The 22,266-nt window shown below is 37.3% G+C and overlaps 1 long non-coding RNA gene and 1 other non-coding gene across 2 annotated transcripts in view; both read right to left on the bottom strand.

The window, feature by feature from the left end:
- LOC116529739 overlaps positions 1-15,779 on the bottom strand; it is a 328,070-nt gene extending 312,291 nt beyond the window's left edge. Inside the window, exon 1 of the long non-coding RNA XR_004259643.1 lies at positions 14,580-15,779. This is a non-coding gene — a long non-coding RNA (uncharacterized LOC116529739). The remainder of the gene's footprint in view (positions 1-14,579) is intronic.
- A 715-nt stretch (positions 15,780-16,494) lies between these two features.
- On the bottom strand, positions 16,495-16,597 carry LOC116529861. The gene has a single exon (XR_004259711.1). It is a non-coding gene; the product is annotated as a U6 spliceosomal RNA (small nuclear RNA).
- Between the last annotated feature and the right edge of the window lie 5,669 nt (positions 16,598-22,266).

Raw genomic sequence — 22,266 nt, 5'->3', positions numbered from 1 at the left:
AATAAAAAATATAATCACTGAAATTAAAAATGCAATGGAAAACTTAAAGAAAAGCTTAGGCACAACTGAGAGAATTTGTGAACCATAATATGGATCTAAGGAAACTGCACAGAATAAGGCACTAAAACCGCAAAGTTAGAAAATACAAAGCAGTGATAAAGAGACATAATAGATAAAAATGAGGATTTTCAATACATGGCTAAGATAAGCTCCAAAAGAAAAGAATAGAGGGGAATAATTTGCAAGGACAGAATAACCAAAATTTCTTAGAAAAGATGAAATATATAAGTTCCCAGATTGAAGATGCATGTCCAATGACTCTACAAGACCGTAAATAAAAATAAATCCACACCTAGAAACATTATTGTGAAACCAAAGAATACTGGAAAAGAGAGCTTTAAAAGCCACCAGAAGGCAGAGTAAATTATCTGCAAAGGGACAAAATTAAATTGATAACAGACAATAGGGGCTACATGATAATGGAATTATATGCTGAAAATATTAACAGAAAATAATTGTCAAACAACAATTTGTGTCTAACTAAACTATGTTTCCATAAAAGTGAGAAAAAAAATTGTGAAGAAAGGAACAGAGACAGAGAAAGAAAGAAAAAGAAAGAGACAGAGAGAGGGAGGGAGGGAGGGAGAGAGAAAGGAAGGAAGGAAGGAAAGAAGGAAGGGAGGGAGGGAGGGAGGAAAGAAGGCGGGCAGGCAGGCAGGAAAGAAGGAAAAGGAAATGTACTACTTAACAAATGTTCACTAAAAGAAATGTTAAGTAATATTTAATGAAAACGGTAATTGACCCTAAATTGAAGGAGATACAATAAACAATACTAAAGAAATTAATCAATAAGTAAGTATGGACTTCATAAAATAACACCAGCTAAGTATAAGACAAAGTATAATTTAAAGTATCATATGAAAATTACTCATCTACGACATGAGAAATTTGCAGATTAAAAAGTTTAGCTTCTTTTGTCTTGAAAAAGTTAAAGATAAGCAATACTTAACTTTAGGTTAAGATAAAGATTTCTTATTCAAATGTTAAGGGTGGCTTTTAAGAAGACACAAATAAAATCTTTATTTTCCAAAACAGTAGAAAAGGGAAAGAAGATGAAGACAAACAAAATTCAATACATTTAGTAGATATCCATAGGAAAAAAAATAGCCAAGAAAAATGTAATAAATAAACAGCATAAAAGTAGGAAGTAGCAACACAAGTTCAAATAAATGTAGACAGACAAAAACCAACAGCTGAAAAACAGGGCTTCTCAGGCTGGCTTTAGAAACTTAAACCTAGCCATAGACAAATTAAATCTAGCTACTGTTGATGCCCCTCATTCCACCTGAGTTCCCCTGCAGCTGCTACCTGTACCCTGACAGCTCCCCAAGGGTCCAGTACCTGTTTCTCTAATATCTCTATGCAGGATCTGTATGCTAAAAACTGCAAAACACTGATGAAAGAAATTAAACAAATCTATATAAAGTGCAGAGATATATCATGTTCATGTATTTAATAACTTGATATCATTAACGTGACAATTTTTTCTCAGATTGATCCATAGATTTAATACGAACCCAATCAAAATCCCAAAGGAAAAATTCTGAAAAAATACAAAGTTGGAGGATGCCTACTATGTAATTTTATAGTCTACTATAAAGGTATAGTTATCAAGGCTAAGCTTATAGTATCAGAATAAATCCACACAAATATGCCCAACTGATTTTTACAAAGATACAAAGGCAACCCTTTGAAAGAACAGGCTTTTCAACAAATGTTGCTAGAATAATTAGACATTTGTATTCAAAAAGCTCATCAACCTATATTCACATCTATTACTATAATTAACTTAGAATAGATCATGGGTACAAAAGTAAAACGTAAAGCTGTAAAACTTTTAAAATAAAACAGAAAAAAAAAAAAGAAAAAGACTTTTAACCTTGGGTTAGACAAAGAATTCTTAGCCACAATACCATAAGCACAACCAATAAAAGAGAAAAAAAATGATAATTTGGACTTTTTCATAATTAAAATTGTTTGCTCTGTGAAATACAAAGGAGAAAGAAAAGCAAACTACCAACTGAGGAAGAAATATTTGCAAATCACAGGTCTGACAAAAGACTTGTATTTGGAATGTACATAAACTCTCAAAATGCAACAATAAGGAAACAAACCAATAAAAGAATGGACAAAAATCTGAATGAACACATTATCAAAAAATAAGGTACAGATGACAAATACTTGAAGCACAATGAGATATTGCTGCACACTTTTTACGAAGCTAATATTAAAAAATTCATAAACATCGAGGTAGGAGGCCGCTTTGATTTGGTATGGAGCTAGGTGCGGATGCAATGTGGCTCTCGATAGCACCTTATGGATAGTTGAGTCCCAAAGGATGAGAATAGCTGCTGAAGTCCTAAAGAGCAAGCCTAACTCAAGCTGTTGACACACAGGCATTACACAGAAAGCTGGAAGTTGAAATGGTGGAATCCAACTTGCCTGGACCAGCTTTATGGATTCTGCTGGTAACGTTTTTATCCATGGATGGCTTGCTTGGGTGCAGATGTCGGAGACCTTTTAAAGGTATGGAGAGTCAGTTTGACTACACCGTGTGGAGCAATTTGTGGTGCAAGTTTTAAAAGAAGCAAAGGACTCGGAATTCATGATTGAAGAAATGCAGGCAGATCTGTTTTAAATGGAATTTTTCATCTTGTAACAGGCAGACCTGCTAACCTAAAAACTAGAGTTTTTAAAGACCACAGCAAGCAAGCATGCAGTTTGGCCCTTGAAAGGGTCTTTCCTCACCCAGGCTGTAGTGCAGTGGCCCTTTGAGGCTCACCACAGCCTCAAACTCCTGGGCTCAAATGATCCTCGGCCTCCCAGTGGACTTTGTAGACAGCCTGATACAGAGTCTCAAGAAGATTAAAAAATGTCTCCAATTTCAATAAATGGCTGCAATCCAAAAAAAAAAAATAATAAAAAATAAAAATAAAAATTCATAAACAAGTAACTCACAAACTCATTCTCACCTTGCCAAGTGCTGGTGAAAATATAGAGCAACTGAAACTCTCATAGAGTTCCTGTGGGAATTCAAAATTGTACAGTCACCATATAAAGCTGTTTGTGGCCAGGCATGGTGGCTCATGCCTGTAATCCCAGCACTTTTGGGAGGCTGAGGCGGGCAGATTATCTGAGGTCAGGAGTTCGAGACCAGCCTGATCAACATGGTAAAACCCCCATCTCTACTAAAGATACAAAAATTAGCCAGGTGTGGTGGCAGGCACCTATAATCCCAGCTACTTGGGAGGCTGAGTCAGGAGAATTTCTTGAACCTGGGATGCAGAGATTGCAGTGATGTAGTAAGCCGAGACAGCATTACTGCACTCCAGCCTGAGCAACAAGAGTGAAACTCTGTGTCAAAAAAAAAGAAGGCTATTTGATAGTTTCTTATAAAATAAAACACTTTTACTATATAGCTGAACAATTCTACTCCATTGTTAGATACAGACTATTGAATGTATATAAGCTTAGTGTATGACAGAGCTGCCCTTACAAATCACTGGGGAAAGATGGACTAGTCAATTAAATGGTGATAAAATAGTTACTGACATATGGTAAGAGATGCAACTAGATCCTTACCTTGCATTGCAGACATGCATGCACACAAACAAACACACACACACAGACAAATGGATTAAGGACTAAACGTGAAGAGTTAACTCTGCAATTCTGGAATAAAATATAAAAGAATAATGTACGATATTTCGGTCAAAGAGAATTTTTTTTTAGGTTTTGTTTTTTATTTTTGCCAGGATCTCACTCTGTCACCCAAGCTGGAGTGCAGAGGTATGATCTCAGCTCACTGCAACCTCCACCTCCCAGGCTCAAGAGATTCTTCAGCCTCAGCCTCCCAAGTAGCTAGAACTACAGGCATGCATCACCATGCCTGGCTAATTTTTGTATTTTTTGTAGAGACGGGGTTTTGCCATGGTCCTCACACTGTTCTCAAAACTCTTGAGTTCAAAGGGATCCACCCACCTTGGCCTCCCAAAGTGCTAGAGTTATAGGTGTGGACATCACACCTGACATGGGGACTTTTATATAAACATGACACCACAATAAGATAAACAAAGATGCTAAATCATACCATCGCAACTAAAAAATTTCAATATGAAAAAGACCATTTAACAAAGCAGAAACAAAGATCACAGATTGGGAGATTCTGTAGTACGATATGATCTGTATTATATAAATACAAATGATTTATACTATCCAGAACATAGGAAGAAATCTTTTACATAAAAACCCTAGAAGAAAATCTAGGCAATACCATTTAGGACATAGACATGGGCAAGAACTTCATGACTAAAACACCAAAAGCAATGGCAACAGAAACTAAAATAGACAAATGGGATCTAATTAAAGAACTTCAGAGCAAAACAAACTACTATTAGAGTGAATAGGCAACCTACAGAATGAGAAAAAAGTTTTGCAATCTACCCACCTGACAAAGTGCTGATATCTAGAATCTACGAAGAATTTAAAACTACAAGAAAAAACAAAGAACCCCACCAAAAAGTGGGCAAAGGATATGAAGACACTTCTCAAAAGAAGACATTTAAGCAGCCAACAAACATATGAAAAAAAAGCTCATCATCATTGGTCATTAGAGAAATGCAAATCAAAACCACATTGAGATACTATTTCATGCCAGTTAGAATGGTGATCATTAAAAAGTCAGGAGACAATAGATGCTGGAGAGGCTGTGGAGAAATGGAAACGCTTTTACACTATTGGTGGGAGTGTAAATTAGTTCAAGCATTGTAGAAGACAGTGTGGCAATTCCTCAAGGATATAGAACTAGAAATATAATTTGACCCAGTAATCCCATTAGTAGGATATACCCAAAGGATTATAAATCATTCTATTATAAAGACACATGCACACATATGTTTATTGCAGCACTATTCACAATAGCAAAGACTTGAAATCAACCCAAATGTCCATCAGTGATGGACTGGATAAAGAAAATGTGGCACATATACACCATGGAATACTATGCAGCCATAAAAAATGATGGGTTCATGTCCTTTGCAGGGACATGGACGAAGCTGGAAACCATCATTCTCAGGAAAATAACATAAGGACAGAAAACCATACACCGCATGTTCTCACTCATAAGTGGGAGTTGAACAATGAGGACACAGGGACACAGGAGGGGAACATCACCTACAGGGGCCTGTTGGGGGGTGGTGCAGGGCTGAGGTGGGATAGCATTAGGAGAATTACCTAATGTAGATGACAGGGTGATGGATGCAGCAAACCACCATGGCATATGTATACCGACGTAACAAACCTGCACATTCTGCACATGTACCTCAGAACTTAAAGTATAATTTTTTAAAAAGTTCATCAGTAGGGGAATGCTTAAATTACAATGGCTTCACACTATGTGTAAGTAAAAGAATGAAGCAGGTGTTTGTGTCCAGATGGAATATCTCCAAGTTATGTTATTGAATAAAAATTTTTAAACAAAATATAGGATGATAAAAAAAAATTTTCAGTCCAACAGTGAGCAAAGGATATTAATTAAAATGTTATAAAAGCCTGAATAGCTGTTAATTTATAAAATATGCTGATAGTTGTATTTAGTCTTTCAGGGAAATAATTCATGAAAAAATCTGTGGTTTGTTAATACAATGGAATACTATATGGCAGTTTAAATAGATGAACTTATACCTACACAAACCTTAAAACACATTCCTGAGTGAAAAAAATAAGTTACAAAAGGACACTTTCAGAGGGATATAAAAAATATACATTTTAAAACCATATTGTAAGTTCTTATGCATTTGTAAGTTTCAAAAAAAAAATTCAAAAATGCCTGGGAAAAGTTCACATCAATTTCTCAAAAATGTCTTCCTCTGAGAGTGAAAATGTAGATGTATCCGTGGAGTGCTGTTTGTATAAAATGTGTGTGTGGGTATTTATGTGAGTCTGTGTGTGTGAAAGCAAGGGGCAGCAGAAAGAAAGAGAAGAGCAAGAGTTGAACTAAATACGGAAAATGTTGACAATTATTTAAACTTGGTGTTGCATATATTTTCTGTGTTTTAATTTTTTTTGTAATTTTTAAACAATTTATTTAGAGAATTATAGATTTCATAAATGTTTTAAACAATGTCAAAATTATTAGAGCACTCACGTATCCTCCCAAATCGCTCCATAAAAGGGCAGCATTCTTATGTGTTTCTGAAAAATAAATTTTATTCCTATTTATCGCCCTTGTTTAAAGATTGAAGTAAGCCTGGCACAGTGGTGAGTGCCTGTAATCCCACCTACCCAGAAGCCTGAGACAGGGGCATCCTGCACCCCAGGGGTTCAAGACCAGCCTGAGCAACAGAGGGACACTTGGCCTCAAAAAAAGAAAAAGAAATAGATTGGAGTAAAACACTGAACTTTACTGTCATTAGGAATTAAATCCATATCGTTAAATTTCTAGCCAGGCATGGATGCTTACACCTGTAAGCATTTTGGGAGACTAAGGTGAGAAGATCACTTGAGGCCAGGAGTTCAAGACCTGCCTAAGAAAGAGGGAAATCCTGCTTCAAAAATAATAATAATAATTTCCCAGGAAGGAAAGGGGCTATAGTTTGAAACTAAAGCTATATTAATTACGATCTGTGTCTTCAATGTTCTTACCTCTATTGAACTATGGAGCATTGTATATTTTTTTCTGCAAATATTAGACTAATATTCTGAGACCATTTCTTCCTTTTGCCTGAGGGGGCAGAGCCTTAGGTAAATCAATGAGATTAGGACTGGAAACGAAGGAAGGTCAAAATTTTAATTGTATGCCCCAGTCTAGTTGCCCGCACGGATGCCCACAATTTATAAGAAGTTGTCAAAGCCGCACCCAGGAAATGATATTCAGAAAAGTCTTCATGTTTCCTCCACTTCTTGCAGGATGCCATGAATTATTTAATTTTTAGAATTCCTTAAGCTTCTTTTTACAAAAAAAAAAAAAAAAAAGTCTTCCCTCTACTTTGACAGTCATATCACTTTTTTTTCTTCCGGTGTCTTCATAAAACTCTTGATGTGAAAACCTCGCCTTTCTAGACAACTGCTATTCGAAATGAAAAGCTGCATGGGTCTTGTCAGCCTCCATCTTACACTATTTAATTTTCACTCTGGAGTTCACAAAATGGCCATTTCTATAATGCATTTCATGTTTCCGGATGGAGAAGATTGCTAGCACAGTAAATATCCATCTAAGCCTCTTTCTCATCAACAAAACATGTCGTTTGTAGTACCCACACATCAACAGAACTTCCTCAAGCCTGCCACTATTGCTTTTTCATAATTATATTTTATAATCCTCCTTTACACACGAGAGCTCAATTCACTTCCTCCTACAATGCATTAGCATCCTCTTCAAATCCATTAGTGGTATCACAAGCTCCACAGCATCGTTCCCTCTTCAAAATATTTTATTATTAAGTTACTGTATTGCAAGCTGGGAGTTTATGAATATTTAAGCAAAGCATCATATGTTTATGTACACTCTGCCAAGACAGAAAAAAAAAGCCTATTCACCCAAATATTTTGGCAATGGTTTAAAAGCTGCTATGTACCTTAAGATAAATGTTTGCTCAAGTTGCAAATGATTGTTAAATATAAGTAAATAATTTATTTTTAGAAATTCTTGATAACGTAATCCTTACCTGCTCTTCAGTCTGCAAATAATGTTTCAATGCTGGCTAGCAGCAGGGATAGGAACAGGCGAACTGGCTGTAGTATTCCAAGAAACCTGCACAGTTCTTAGCACTGAAAACTCATTTCAGTGTTGCTGGCTCTACTTCACTTTTTAGCATTTGAAACTCATTAGCTCTACATATTGTTGATTATGTTACCATAGCCAACATTATAGTTTATAATTCTCTAAGCTATACCACTCTCTTGAGTTAATTTGGTACATGAATAGACACTAAGATCCATTAACTTCACCCAAAATAATTACATGACTTGACGCCCTGCATAGCTGAGCTACAAAGACATGAAAAGGAAAAAAAGACTGCAGAAGGAACACAAACGTCCATCAACAGAGGAACAAAAATGCACAAACAAATAGGACATAGCCATACCCTGAAGTATTTTTTGGCAATAAAAATAAATGAAGTACTGTACATGCTACAACATGGATGAAACTTGAAAACATTATGCTAAGGAAAGCAAGCCAGTCACATACACAGACATGAGAGAGAGAGAAAGAGAGAGAGAGAGAGAGAGAACACGAATTATCTGATGCATTCATAGGAAATGTCCAGAACAGGCAAATCTATTAGTGGTTATTTAAGGCTATGGGTCTGAGAGCTAGGGATAAGAGACAGGGAGCAATAGCTAAAGGGCAGAGGGTTTCTCTTTGCAGTGATGAAAACATTCTAAAATTGATTATAAGGATGGTTGCACATATCTGTAACTATACTAAAAACAATAGAATTATCCAGTCTCCATGGGTAAGCTGTATTGTTCATAAATCATATCTCAATAAATCTTTTTTTAGAAAACGAATTTATTAATCAACTTCATTTTCTAAACAAAAAAAGGCACTAATTAATTAATTAATTGGTCCAAGTTACACCATCTTGGACCCTTACCATCAGGTTCTCAAGGTGTGTGTGGCAAGGGAGGTGGGATTGGAGGGGTATTAAAGTGTGGGATGGCAAGCAAGGGACAACCTGGAGCAGAATTACTATCTCCCTATCTGTAGGGAGACCTCTTCTCCCTACAGATAGTGCAGTTCCCCACCCCTATGTTGGGAACTACTGCTGGATGCGTAAGCTACTGATGGTGATGGGTCATTTACCTAAAAATGTGGCTGAAAATGTGTGTCCTAGTGATGGTATCAAAAAGGTGCTAACAGCAATAAACAAATGCAGTGATCAATATTAGAGATTTAAGGAAACATAGCTACAAGGCTATCATTTAGAAAAGATAATTGGCAACCTCTTTCTCTTTAGCAATGTTTGACCTCATTCCATATAGGTTAATGCTCACAGTAAGGCAGTGGGGAGTGGTGGGAGGAATTTTTTTTAAGCCAAATGAAGTTGGCAACATTTACGTCAAGCCAGATCAGCAGTAAAAGTTTCTGAAGGAAAAATGGTGTGGAGAGATGAAATTGTTGTAAAATAAATAAATGCTGGCTTTATGGAACCCCGTGTATGAGGTTTCCTTCCCTGTTTGATTTTTCTTCTGACGTTGAAAGTCTTCTTGAAACCATCCTCCCTTTGCTCCCTTGCCAATGTCTGGTACTGCTGCATCTTTTCAAATGATATCTAATGCTCGCATAGTTCTTACTGTGTGTCAGTCACTGTTCCAAGGGTCTTATTTACCCCATGTAATCCTCTCAACAACTCTGTGATATGGTACTATTAACTCTATCTTAAAACATGAGGAAACTCCAGGGCAGAAGTTTAAGTGACTTTTACTTACACTTTTTCTGCCCTATCTTGAAGTGGCTTCTGACTCCTTCATGGAACATGGGCCAGGGGAAGTGTAAGTATTCATTCAACTGATACTGTTGTGAGTTGGCACCCCACACCCAAAGTCAGCCAGGTGGTGAGAAGTATCTCTCTGAGGGGTCCTTTCGTGGGTTCTTGGAGACTGCTGTCACTGGGAGAACTTTCACCTGCGGTTTCCTTGAACTGGCAATGCAATGACCCTTGGTTACCACGGCCTCTGCTCCTGAACTCAAGGAATCAGATAGATTGACTCTATTCTCTGAAGTCTGTTTGCTTCTCCAGAGGATCTGACCTTAGAATCTGAGATCATCCCAAGCTGATGTTCTTTCTCTCACTTGTCCCAAATTGAATGCACAGAAAACATACATTTGTCTGAGCAGCACCTGCTAATGCTGCTACCTCAGGCTATATAACACTGCAGTCACTTCTTGCTCGACTTTTCCACTGGAAGTCAGCCACCAGATCCCATGCCTGTTACATTTCTTAGGTAGGAGTTGGATTGTCCCCCGGGTCTTCTCACTTTGAGGAACATGCATCAACCCTCAGGATTATCTCAGTGAGTCCATTCTTAGTAAGTTGAGGAACTGAACTTAATTAACCTCTCTTATTGTGATGAGGTGGGAAAGGAGAGCTCAAAGAACCCATGCAGGGCTCCCTAAAAATTCTCTCTCTAAATGTTCTGCTTTCTGGACCCTTTTATAACCTTTATTTTTAGGGATAGAGCTATTAGTTCTCTACATGGTTTTTGCCACCTGCTTTAAAATCTTAATTTAGCACTGCTTAATTTTGGAGACATAAAATGGCATCTGAAACATCTATTTTATGTATATGTTTGTATATAATATAAAGGTATCTTCATGTTTATTTCTGTTTCCTCTACAGAACCATTTGTTCATGGATGACATGAACCAAGTCTGTTGTATTCACCATATTAGGTGAATAACTACATAACAGGCATTCCTACAATATTGATTGAATGAATGCATAAACATGTATTTTTTACTTATTCATACAAATACACAGAGATAGCTCAGAAAGGCACACTACCCAGCTCTAACCAAGAAGCCATATAGTCCCAAAAGTAATTATCATTTTTTTCTACGAAAAAGTATTTTTTCATTTTTGAGGCTTTCCTGTAAATCCATCAGTTAAGTAACAAACATTTTTTCCAGAGTTCTACACAGTTCTGCCAAAATGTCAATCACGCCATGACACAAACAGGCACTTTTTAAAATAAAGCAATTTATAATACAATTGTATACTAAGTGCCATGAATTCTCAGCTGTACAAAAAATATCTGGCCTCTCTGCTAATGAAATGAAAGAAAATATAATTGACAGTTATGAGATTTCATTGTAATGCACATGATGTTATAATAAATCTGGTTACTGGAAATTCTGTGGTACACTGTTTAAAGGATATTAATTGATCGCCTTGGAGTCAGTTTACTTTGAAATTCCTCTTGGCGAGCTTTGATATGAATGTAGTATACATATGAAGTAGATTATAACAGGTCTTTTCCAAGACCAATGCATACGATCAGTGAATTAGGAGGTTTATAAAAACCTCTGTTACCAGCTATGGCCAATTTGTAACAGATGTGGCAATAAAAATTCCAATGTGAAACTAATAAAAAGATTCTCCATTTTAGCCTTTCCATGGTACCTTTTCTGAATTAGTAATTTTAGATCAAATAAAGGAAAGCTCCTCTCTGCAAAACAGAACCACCCCAAAATTTTAAAAATAAAATAAAACTAGTTTTTTATATGAAATAATTTGACAATGTGTGATAAGTGAGAATTTGTTTAACTTTTAAAATGTAGGGACTTTGGCCTGGGTGCGGTGGTTCACACCTGTAATCTCAGCACTTTGGAAGGCCGAGGCAGGTGGATCATGACGTCAGGAGATTAAGACCATCCTGGCTAACACGGTGAAACCCCATCTCTAGTAAAAATACAAAAAATTAGCCAGGCATGGTGGTGCACGCCTATAGTCCCAGCTACTCGGGAGGCTGGGGCAGGAGAACAGCTTAAACCCTGAAGGCAGAGGTTGCATTGAGCTGAGATTGTGTCACTACACTACAGCCTGGGCAACAGAGCAAGACTCTGTCTCAAAAAAGAGAATAGAAAAAAAAATGTAGGGGCTTTGTTTTAAGAAAACAAATGTGAGGGCATTGTTTTTTCCACTGTTGGTGTTTTCACAGCAACATCCTAACAAGATTCATTAACATAAAATTTGGGTGGAGGTTTTACAGCACGCATCAGAGAAAATCTTCAAAATGTGTGAACATCAAGTTCAGAAAGTACATTTGTAATCGTTTATAATCTAAAGTACTCAGAATATCAGAACGCCTATACTTAAAGTAAAAATTTCGTTCAAACATACAAACTTAATTTGAGTAACATATAGAAAATATGTGGATGTTTAAATAAACGTATCTTTATTCTTCCAGTCATGTCTTTGACAGTGTGTAGACATAATCTGGGTTCTGAAACCAGGCATTGGCAGAAGCACAGAGCAGGGGCTGAAGAGATATAAGAAAGGAGCATCCAGATGTAACATGATAGGGATGAGCAACGGGGCAGAGTCTACCAGAGGTCTCTGCAGAAGGATGGAATGCTCGAATGCTCTTCAAGGTTCCATCCTTTGCTGCTCACCTTCCTTATTCTGTACCCTTTCCTGGTTGAATGCATCCACTCCCTGGTATAGCAGAGACTCAGAGCGGCCTTCAAATATTCACTGTTCTCCTATATTTTCTTTGTATGCCAGTCTGTAATTTTTCATTAAAATTAGCTAAAAGATGTTGCACCTTTCAAGTGTATGACTGAGCTTAACAGTGTTTAACCATGGCTTTATTAAGTAAATGCTTGAGTCTTCAATATTCAATTCAACTTACTTCACACTGATGTTTGCAAATACATTATCATCCACTCTTACGTATTTCACATCAACCAACTTGAAGTGCAGAAGGCTTGCACTCAAGTAACTCTTCTGGATGACAAAGCCTATGACTTGAGTTCAAGTCTCTAACCAACAACAACTATATCAACACTGGTGAACTCAATGAGGGAACTCAAGGTTGGAAGGTACAGGCCCTTTCCTGATCCTGCCAAAAGCATCATAGCATGACCTATGGCAAGGGCAGTAATAACCACCAGAAACTCCTGCAGTTGCAATGAGTACATAACCAAGATGAATGCAAACACCTACCAGGATAACCTACTGGGGTTTCTTTACTTGTTCTAAATCAAGCTGTGGGTCCCTCAAATGGGGCCTTTCGACTGCAGCTTTCTAGTCGGCTTCCTGCTTGGTTCTATAGCCCACAAACAGGAGTTTGCCTCTTCATCTGAAAGCCATATTCTTGCCTTCTGGAATATCGGATAACCTCAATTTGATTTCGACATGGCCAACACATCAGCAGAAGCCCTCGTGCTGAGAACAAACTGGGGGAAGACATTGCTGGCAGCGTATGCAACAGTAGCGATTGCAGTTACCAAATAAGAGAAACCTTTTCTAGCCTTGCTGCTCTCCTTTGAAGACTTTGTACTAACTGAAGCTTCAGTGAGATGCTAACCAGAGAAGGCCAGCACTTTGATGTCCATAAGGGAACAAGGAACAGAAGCAGGAACGTTGAGGCCCACATCCTGGCCATTCAGTGGCTCCCGGCACAGAAAGGGCTGCTTCATATGCAGCACAGGTAGCTTCGAAGCAGCAGACACCATGGCCCGCACCAGGGGCTGCAGTGCACCTGCCACGTCATGGCGCATGGCCAACAGGATGGACGCTAATCTATATTTGTAACAGAACTCCAACTAGCTGGGCACATATCCATCCAGTTAAATTACTACATTACCCAGAATCCTATGGCTTATGTTCTAGCCAATGAGAAATAAGCAAAAGTGTGGTGCTTCCCAAAGGTTCCTTTCGAAAGGAAGGTCACTTTTCTGCTCCAAATTGCAACTCATAACAACAAACAAAGATATGAATGTTAGAACTTTGGCAGCAGATTTTGACCTAAAGGTAGCTGAGAAGTGAGCTGGAACGACACAAAATTGTTGTAGAGTTATTATTCTCTCTTTGAATTATATATCTCCAAAATTCTTTTAGGTGAGAGAGAAATGCATTTTTTGTCTTCATTAAATCACTGTTACATGCAGTATAGGTAGTAAAATTGAATCCTAACTCATAAGCATGGCTTTAGGAGGCAACCCCGAAATCAATACACCAAACCCCACTTTCTCTCCAAAGATTACAACCTAAATATCCAGCCTACCTTCTGGATAGCTGTATCTGAATATATCAACACTCTCCCCACCTCCACTCCACACACACACAAAACTTAGCAATAATAAAACACAACTTGAATTTCCTCCAAAATATGCTCTTTCTGCTGTATTTCCTAGCTCAGTTTGAAGAAAGGTTCAATCATTTATTTGCTGAGCAATATAATTGGGGAATCGTTTTTCTCCCCATTCCTTCACCATCTGCCGATAACCTCCTCCGGCAAGATGTCCAGGATCAACCTACCAGCAGTTATGACATATTGTTCTCCATCCCATTGTCACCATTCTGGTTTTGACCCTTACCAAGCCTTGCCTGAATTGTAATAACAGCCTCTTAACTGGTGTGCCTGCCTCTAGTTTCAACTCTGTTAACTGCCTCCTACAATCCTATATGAAAATCTAATAGCATCATTTCCTGGATTAAAATCTTTTCATGTCTCCCACTAAGGATGGAAAAAGTCAGTTTCCTTGGCATGGTATTCAGCGCCCTGAAGGATCCAGGCAGCACTGAGTCCCCTAAAGCAAATTCTAATAGACCGCTCTTTCCTGTCTCCTCCCAGTGCCCACTAAAGCAATACTCGGTCTCTGGAAAGCCAGGCTTTTCCAGTCCCTAGTAGCTTTGTCATAACATTCCCTTCATCTGGAATGAGTTTTCCCCTACTTACATGTCCAGATAATTCACCAAAATATCCAACTCGGGTGACAACACTGCTGTGAAGTGATGTGAATCACTGATGTTGCCTAATAAAATTCATATATACTTTTAAAGTTGTACCTTGAAAGTTGTGTACCAATTGTTGATGTGCACACTTGACTCCCATGATAAATTTCCTGAAGTTGTAAAATTGAGGGGCATATCTTTTCATCTTGGTAGTCCCACCTGAAAAATAATAGGTATTTATTACAATGGTAATAGCAATAATTGCCAACTCTAATTGAGAATATCCTATACACTGACACTGTTGTAAGTACTTTATTTGTATCTCAATTAATTACCAATGAGCAAGCACTATTACTATTTTACATGTAAAAACAAACAAAGGTACAAACACATAAAGTAACGTACACAGCTAGAGGGTCAGGCTTTGGATCTAAGAAGCCAGCTTCACATCTATGCATTTAACCTTAGAATGGCTACATCAGGATGTTCCCAAATAAGCATCTTTGCTTTCTTCTCATTTCTCAAATTGTCCAAGGCCTTATGAGGTTCAAAAACAGATGCTAAATTTATAAGTAGAGAGTGAAGGTCAAAAAAATGTATTCATATTTGCTGGAAAAAAAATGGATTGCCCAACACAGAGATTTCCAAACATAGAAGATGATCAGAACTCCCTGGGGAACTTTGTAAAATACACATCCCCAGTCCCAACCAAGATCTAGTAAATCAGCATCTCAGAAGTTAAAGGAAAATTGGTTTAAATATAAAATTTCTGGGAATTTTAAGCAATGTGCTGCTATTTAGACTCAAGTCCAGAAATACATTTACTTACTATGTCTCCAAAATTCCCCAAACCTGTAAGTCTAACCTACTAAGATGTGAAATTAGCTACCTTGGCATTGATCATTCTCAGTGAACCCATGCTGGCTCCTCATGACCTTTCCTCTACAAACTGTCCATTTCTTAACCTACTAAGAGGGTTGCAGGGTTATCAGTGTGCAGTTGTGCAGCTTTAAAACATAGTTTGTCTCATTTATGATAATTGAGGCAACACTTTCCATTAAACAGTATTTCCTTTCTCCATATATTGTCAAAATATTTCTGGCAATAATTCTCCAAGTCACTTCTGTATCTTAGGGTGTATAGATCTAAATCCAGTGTATGGAACTCATTTCAAAGAAATGGGCATGTTCTTCCTCTTAGCCATGTTGTCCTGTCCTTTCAAAATGATAGAGAATTTAATAACGTTATTCTTTAAAATATCATTTTATGTTCATATTAATTTAATATTAATTTAAAACATGTTTTAGTTTATTAACTATTCATATTTTATTTTAAATACATTTCTTCATGTCAATTTACAGAAGAATTAGCAATTCAGACAAAAGCACTATCAGGAGCGAAGGAGTGCATATGTCACATGAGATGTGAAGAGATATAGGTACAGCTTAAATGCTTGACTTACTTTAGCCTGTATGATACAAGTTTAATTGCATTTTGTTAGCTTTAAAAAAAAAAACTGTTTCATGCACAAAGTGAGATTAGTGCCAGAATTAGAACACGGATCTCCTGATTCTTAAACTGACACCCTTCTCCCCTTATCATCTAAGTGGTTTTCAATGCTGTATAATGCACATATAACACAAGTTTGAGCATTGTGTAAGTTAGAAAGATTGTGTCTGACAACCAAGGTTCAAAGGCAGAAAATGTCCTTTACAAATAGGGTGACTCTGGACAGGTCCCTATTCTCCCTAAAACCTAGCTCCTCATCTTAAAGTTGTCCACATCTCATATTCTCACTATTTGTGTTGACTCACATGAGTTAACACATATAGGGCTTAACACAGTGCCTGCGGATATTATTATTCGTCAGATGATATCCCTTAACATCAATAATAGAATGGTAATGACAGAAATAATTCTTGGCGTAATTGTCTGGCCTAAAACAATAGAACTTGCTCTGTTTCCTGAAATATTCCTTCTCATCTTTCTCAAATTTAACTGCTATATTTATTTTCATTTACTTCTTTTAAACTATGGAAAACATTTTATGAATTTCCATGTCATTCCTGTGCAAGGACCATGCTCATCTTCTCTGCATCCAATTTTAGTATATGTGCTGCCAATGCCAGCACGAATTGACATATTTAAATATGTCTATTTTTAATATCTCACAGGATTTTAGGAAACAGTATTAGTATTTGGCATTTTGAACTAACCAAAAGCAGGATGCTTAAGAATTTAACTCAAATTGACATTAACATTGCCACTTTCATAGGGGTGGTGTAAAAAGTTACGATGTTACTAAAGACTCAGCTGGATTCACGTCAGTGCTAATAATGCTTGAACCTCAGCAGTTATCAGTGCAATTTAAAAATGCTTTCGACATTTCCTCACAAACCACACCTCCTCCTAAGTAATTCCTCTTGATCATTCCAAAGCATGTCTTTAACGTGCTGACTTCATCGGCACATCAGACTGAATAGAACAGACAAGAAGAGGAATTTTGACCCCTTTCACAGGCACATATCATCAGAAGGCAGATCTTCCATGTTCTCTAAAGAGGAACAAGGGATTTACTTATAAGAAATAACTCCAAAGCCCTTTGATATGAGACAGGGCATTGGGTCTCCAGTTACTACAGAGCGAATTAAGCTTTATTTTATTTAACTCTTATTGAACCCATCACTTAATGTTTCAAAGTAAACAGAGTGGGTGCTATAGAACATGGTTGCCCTGGGCCGACAGCAAACGAAGGGTGTCCCACACAAATACTGATGGAGTCATCACTTTTTTAAAAATTAAAAATCAAGACATGAAACAGTGTAGTGCTCAATTTTTGTAATTAACTGGGATAAAAATCTAACAATCATACATTTCTCTGCAGTAAATTTTAATCTCCCTTAAAAATTTGATATCTTGTCCATTGTGACAGATGAGAGGAAAAGTTTGATGGTTTATATAACACATTAAATATAAAAGTTATCTATCCTCAAATAAAACTACTTTTTGGTTCAACAGAATTTAACAATAACCTTTCAAATATGATCGATCACTAAATCCATCAAAGATACAGTACAAGACAACATTTTTATCACTACCTAGTAAAATCTGTCTAAAGAATCTCGCGTGAAAACAAGGCATGATTAAAGTATTTCAGTTTTCTTTGGGGTATGTAAATGTAGGTCAGTATGTTTCAGTGGTCAAAAAGAGGTTAATGCCAGCTGTAGGCTTATTCAAAAGGTCCATTTGAGATAATAATTTTGATAGCGTGGTAATAATTTCCGGACATTCCCCCACCTCGTCATTTTACCAAACCTTGAGAAAGCCTTCTGATTCTTCCCATATATGCCACTTTTACAAAGGAGTAGAGGCTTTGAAAGAAAAACATTTTTGGCTCTGTTAATGCTAGTGTATTCTTCCAGCCCAGTATTCAGTGTTCAGGACTGGACAGGCAATTACATGCAAATTTGTTGGGAGCTAGGAGGTTCATTTACTACATTCAACCCCATAGAGGAAGATCAATAGAAGTGCAAAACTTAATCCTAGATGAAAGCACCATGTTCAGGTAATGGTTATAGAGTTAAGGCCCTCAGAAGAATGTTAGGAATCAAAAGGGCATGCTAGAGAAAGGCATTATGCATAGTGCTTTTTTGAACCATATGGGAAAGACAACAGACAAAGTGAACCAAAGAGTTGGAACACAAGAAGGTAGACATGCAGTTCAACACAAATTGTTAGGGTTTTTCAAAAGATATGAATGAGGATTGGACCAATTAAAAATGGCTGCCTCGAAAACCTTTTGTTGGCTATTTAAAGAATAGTGGGGTGCAAACAATGGCTCAAACGTAAACCATGCAAGCCATGCTTGCATTTAACTCTGAACTAAAAGGGGAACTCTTTATTGCTAGTTTTCCTGTCTCTCAGTTTTTGTGTGGGTTTTCCTGATGTCTTCCCTGCCCAAAGCCACATACTCTGTTGACATTTAATGAAAGTATTGAGCAAGTCATAAGAAATATCTAGAAGAATATATACGTTAAGAATTATCTTTGATTTCATGGAAGACAGATAATGGAAGAGAACAGGGTGGCAACTAGTTTGTGTTGTAGAAGCTGGTGATTGTTTTGATTGGTTGTTAAGAAATTTGAATATCACCACAGAATATGAATGGGTATGTAGCCTGCATTTCCAGGGGAAAATAAAAGTCTTTAAAGCACATAATTAGCTTTCATCAATACCAACTATCAATGTCTTCAGGAAGAATTGTAGGTACTCGACCTGGTGTCCAGTCGATTATCAGAGGATCCTTGAATGATTTCCAAAGATCTCATGCACCAGCTAAAATTGTACGCAAATTTTTACGTATGTTTTGCCATTTACAGTTCCCACTTACTGAAGAAAAAAGTCTTTAAGAAGATTTTAGACATTTTTTTGAAACAGAAAAAAATACAGTGTCTCTTACGAATAAGAAAATGGGCCAGCAGTTTTCAGAGGAAATGTCTGTGAGAAGGAAATGGGGGAAAAGTCACAAAGACAAAAAGGCTCATTAGACCAAGATGCAAGTCTGACCCAGAGAGAAGAGAGGAAAGAAAGCAACCCCAGGCCATCATGTGGCAGAGATAACCAAGGCATACTTCTTCCTGTGAGACAGGGAACTCCACTGATGACTAACTTTGGTTCAGGAACTCTCCTAAAACCTTCCACAGGCCACAGATGAGTTCCCACCCTGTTCTTTTCCATCCTTCTTAGGGGACAAGTGCACCAACATGGAGAAACCCCATCTCTACTAAAAAAAAAAAAAATACAAAAGTTAGCTGGGCTTGGTGGCAGTTCCCTGTAGTCCCAGCTACTGGGGAGGCTGAGGCAGGAGAATCCCTTGAACCCAGGAGGCAGAGGTTGTAGTGAGCCAAGATTGCACCACTGCACTCCAGCCTGGGTGCCAGAGCAAGACTTCACCTCAAATAAAAAAAAAAATACGGTGAAACACAAGCTATTAACCGTACAATCCCAGATTGAATTTTTTAAATTGAATGAGAGAGGCAGGTAGGAAAGAGCATGACCAATAGATAAAACCATATAAGAAAGCCTCAGCAATCACAACCTAGAAACATAATGTATATGACTCAACATGATTACTTTGGTGAATTACAATGTCATTTCAGAAAACTACTCTCACAGTACTTTGATAATGATACATATAAGTGATACATCAAAAAAAAAAGTATTCTGGCTAGGCTTTGGTTTAGTAACATTGACTCGATTCTGATCTTGAAGTTTAAACTAGCATGCTTAATCTATGTTACTTAATGGAACCTAATCACAGGCAGTTATTTCCATGAGACAATTGTCTAAAATCTTGGCTTAATTCTCTGTGCGGAAACGTAAAAGAAGGGAGAGAAAGCAACTTCAAGAACAACAAAAATATAATTTTAAAACATAAACATATAAATAACAAACTAGAAAAGTATTTATAGTATACATTGCAAATCCTTAAATTATGAAACACTTTCACAAATCAATAATAAAATGATAAAATACAAATTTAAAAATTGGTAAAAGTAACGCATAGAAAATGTGCAGAAGAAATACACCCAGATCATATATGAAAAAATCAACTTCACTTATAATGAATAAAATGCAAGTTAAGGGCCATGCGCGGTGGCTCACACCTGTAATCCCAGCACTTTGGGAGGCCAAGGCAGGCAGATCACAAAGTCAGAGTTCAAGAGCAGCCTGGCCAACATGGTGAAGCCCCGTCTCTACTAAAAATACAAAAATAAGCTGGGTGTTGTGGCACACACCTGTAATCCCAGCTACTCAGGAGGCTGAGGCAGGAGAATCACTTGAACCGGGAGGTATAGGTTGCAGTGAGCCGAGATCGCACCACTGTACTCCATCCCTGGACAACAGAGTGAGACTCCAGCTCAAAAAAAAAAAAGAAACAAAAATGCAAGTTAAATAATAAGCTCTCATTTTCATTTATATAATTGACAATTTATAAAAATAATAAAATTTACCACAGGTAAGGATATCAGGAAGCAGTTCTCTCCAGGAAATAGTTTGAAAATTCTATTGAAGCCAGTATAATATAATATACTAAAGGCCTTAAACAAAGTCTGGTTTTGACCTAGATTCTAATTTCAGAAATAAAGCCTAAAGAAATATTACAGATATATAAAAACCATATAACAGTATTTAGTAAATGTATTCAAAATGGTAAAACAGAGGCTCGGTTAAGGATATTAATAAAATGAAATATTACATAGCCATTAAAAATCATGTTTAGACAAATAAGTATTAACATATGACAGATAACATGTTTCTGCTAAGTTTCTATTAGTTCCTTCTTGTGCTGCTGTAAAGAACTACCTGAGACTGGATAATTTATAAAGAAAGCAGGTTTAATTAACTTACAGTTCTGTACACTACGCAGGAAGCACGGGTGAGAAGGCCTCAGGAAACTTACAATCATGGCAAAAAGTGAAGCAGTAGCCACGCCTTACAGGACCAAGGAAGGAGAAAGAGCGTGAAGGAGAAGGTGCCACACACTTTTAAACAACCAGGTCTCATGAAAGTCACTATCATGAGAACAGAAAGGAGGAACTCTGCCCCATAATCCAATCACCTCCCACCAGGCCCCTACTTCAACACTGGGGATTACAGTTTAACATGAGATTTGGGTAGGGACACAAATCCAAACTATATCAGCTTCTAAATGAAATGGCAGTTCCATGTTTTATATTTTGTATCTATGTTTCTATTGATTTTGCAAAACAGTTCCAAGATAATAATTTGATGGCAGCAGACTTCTGGTTTTGATTCAAAGTTCTATGTGGTGAAAACAACAGCTCCATGCCCATTACTTGAAAACTATGCCAGACAATAGAGTTTTTGACAATGCCCTGCTTATTTCATGTGAATTTAAAGAACATATGGGCAGGGATATTATTCAAATGTTCCAGTTATGATTTATCAACCCCAAACAAATAGCCAAGCTGATAGTATGAAACAGAGTATAGAGGATGACCTAAAGTAAACTCTTAGAGAAAAGGGACCAGTCAGTATGACCTGGCAAAGTGCAGAGAGAGGGTCAGCCTCACAGTCAGCAGGTTTTAGGCAGAGCTCTGCTCTGTCAGCCTCCAAGGAGAGAGCCCTTTTTATCTCTCAATTTCAGTTGCCTACCAGTAGGATAAGGACACTCCCCTCCAGAAAGGACTCATATGAAGGTTAGGAATTATGTCTGTAAAGGCTTCACCCTTCCCATATCTAACAGAGGGTCGGAATTCTGAAGCACTGGCAATTAAATGTGGTTTCATCACTTTTAAAAACAGGAGTCAGTCCTACTGAATAACTAATGGAGCCACAACCCTATCCAGCCACACTTAAAATGGGATTCACAAGACAAAGAAGCAAATGGAGGTTTATTTCACCCAAGAAGACAATGTTCAAGAAGAAAACCTCAAAATTTGTTAGTGGTCCTGCCAGTTTGACTTGGATTTATTTATCATCATGGACTTGGAATTTGGGGATACGACATGCTCTGTGGACCTTATCTAGACCTATGTGTCTCTGCACTGTTTTCAGAAGAAAAATCCTCTAATGTCCTATCATTGTCTATATGATAATAATAACTAGTATGACTTATTAAGCAACTATTATGTGTCAAGCCCTCAGTTAGATGCTCTACATATATAATTTTATCAACAAAATTCCGGCTAAGTATGTACTATCCCCACTTAATAGTGAGGGAAATGGCATCTAAGGAATTTAAAATCTTGGGCCAGGCATGGTGGCTCACGCCTGG

The sequence above is a fragment of the Sapajus apella genome, unplaced genomic scaffold (assembly GCF_009761245.1).
Source record: "Sapajus apella isolate SASKATOON/1434 unplaced genomic scaffold, GSC_monkey_1.0 scaffold63, whole genome shotgun sequence".
Taxonomy (NCBI): Eukaryota; Metazoa; Chordata; class Mammalia; order Primates; family Cebidae; genus Sapajus; species Sapajus apella.
Note: the sequence above shows the minus strand (reverse complement) of the source record. Positions and strands in the feature narration are given on the sequence as shown.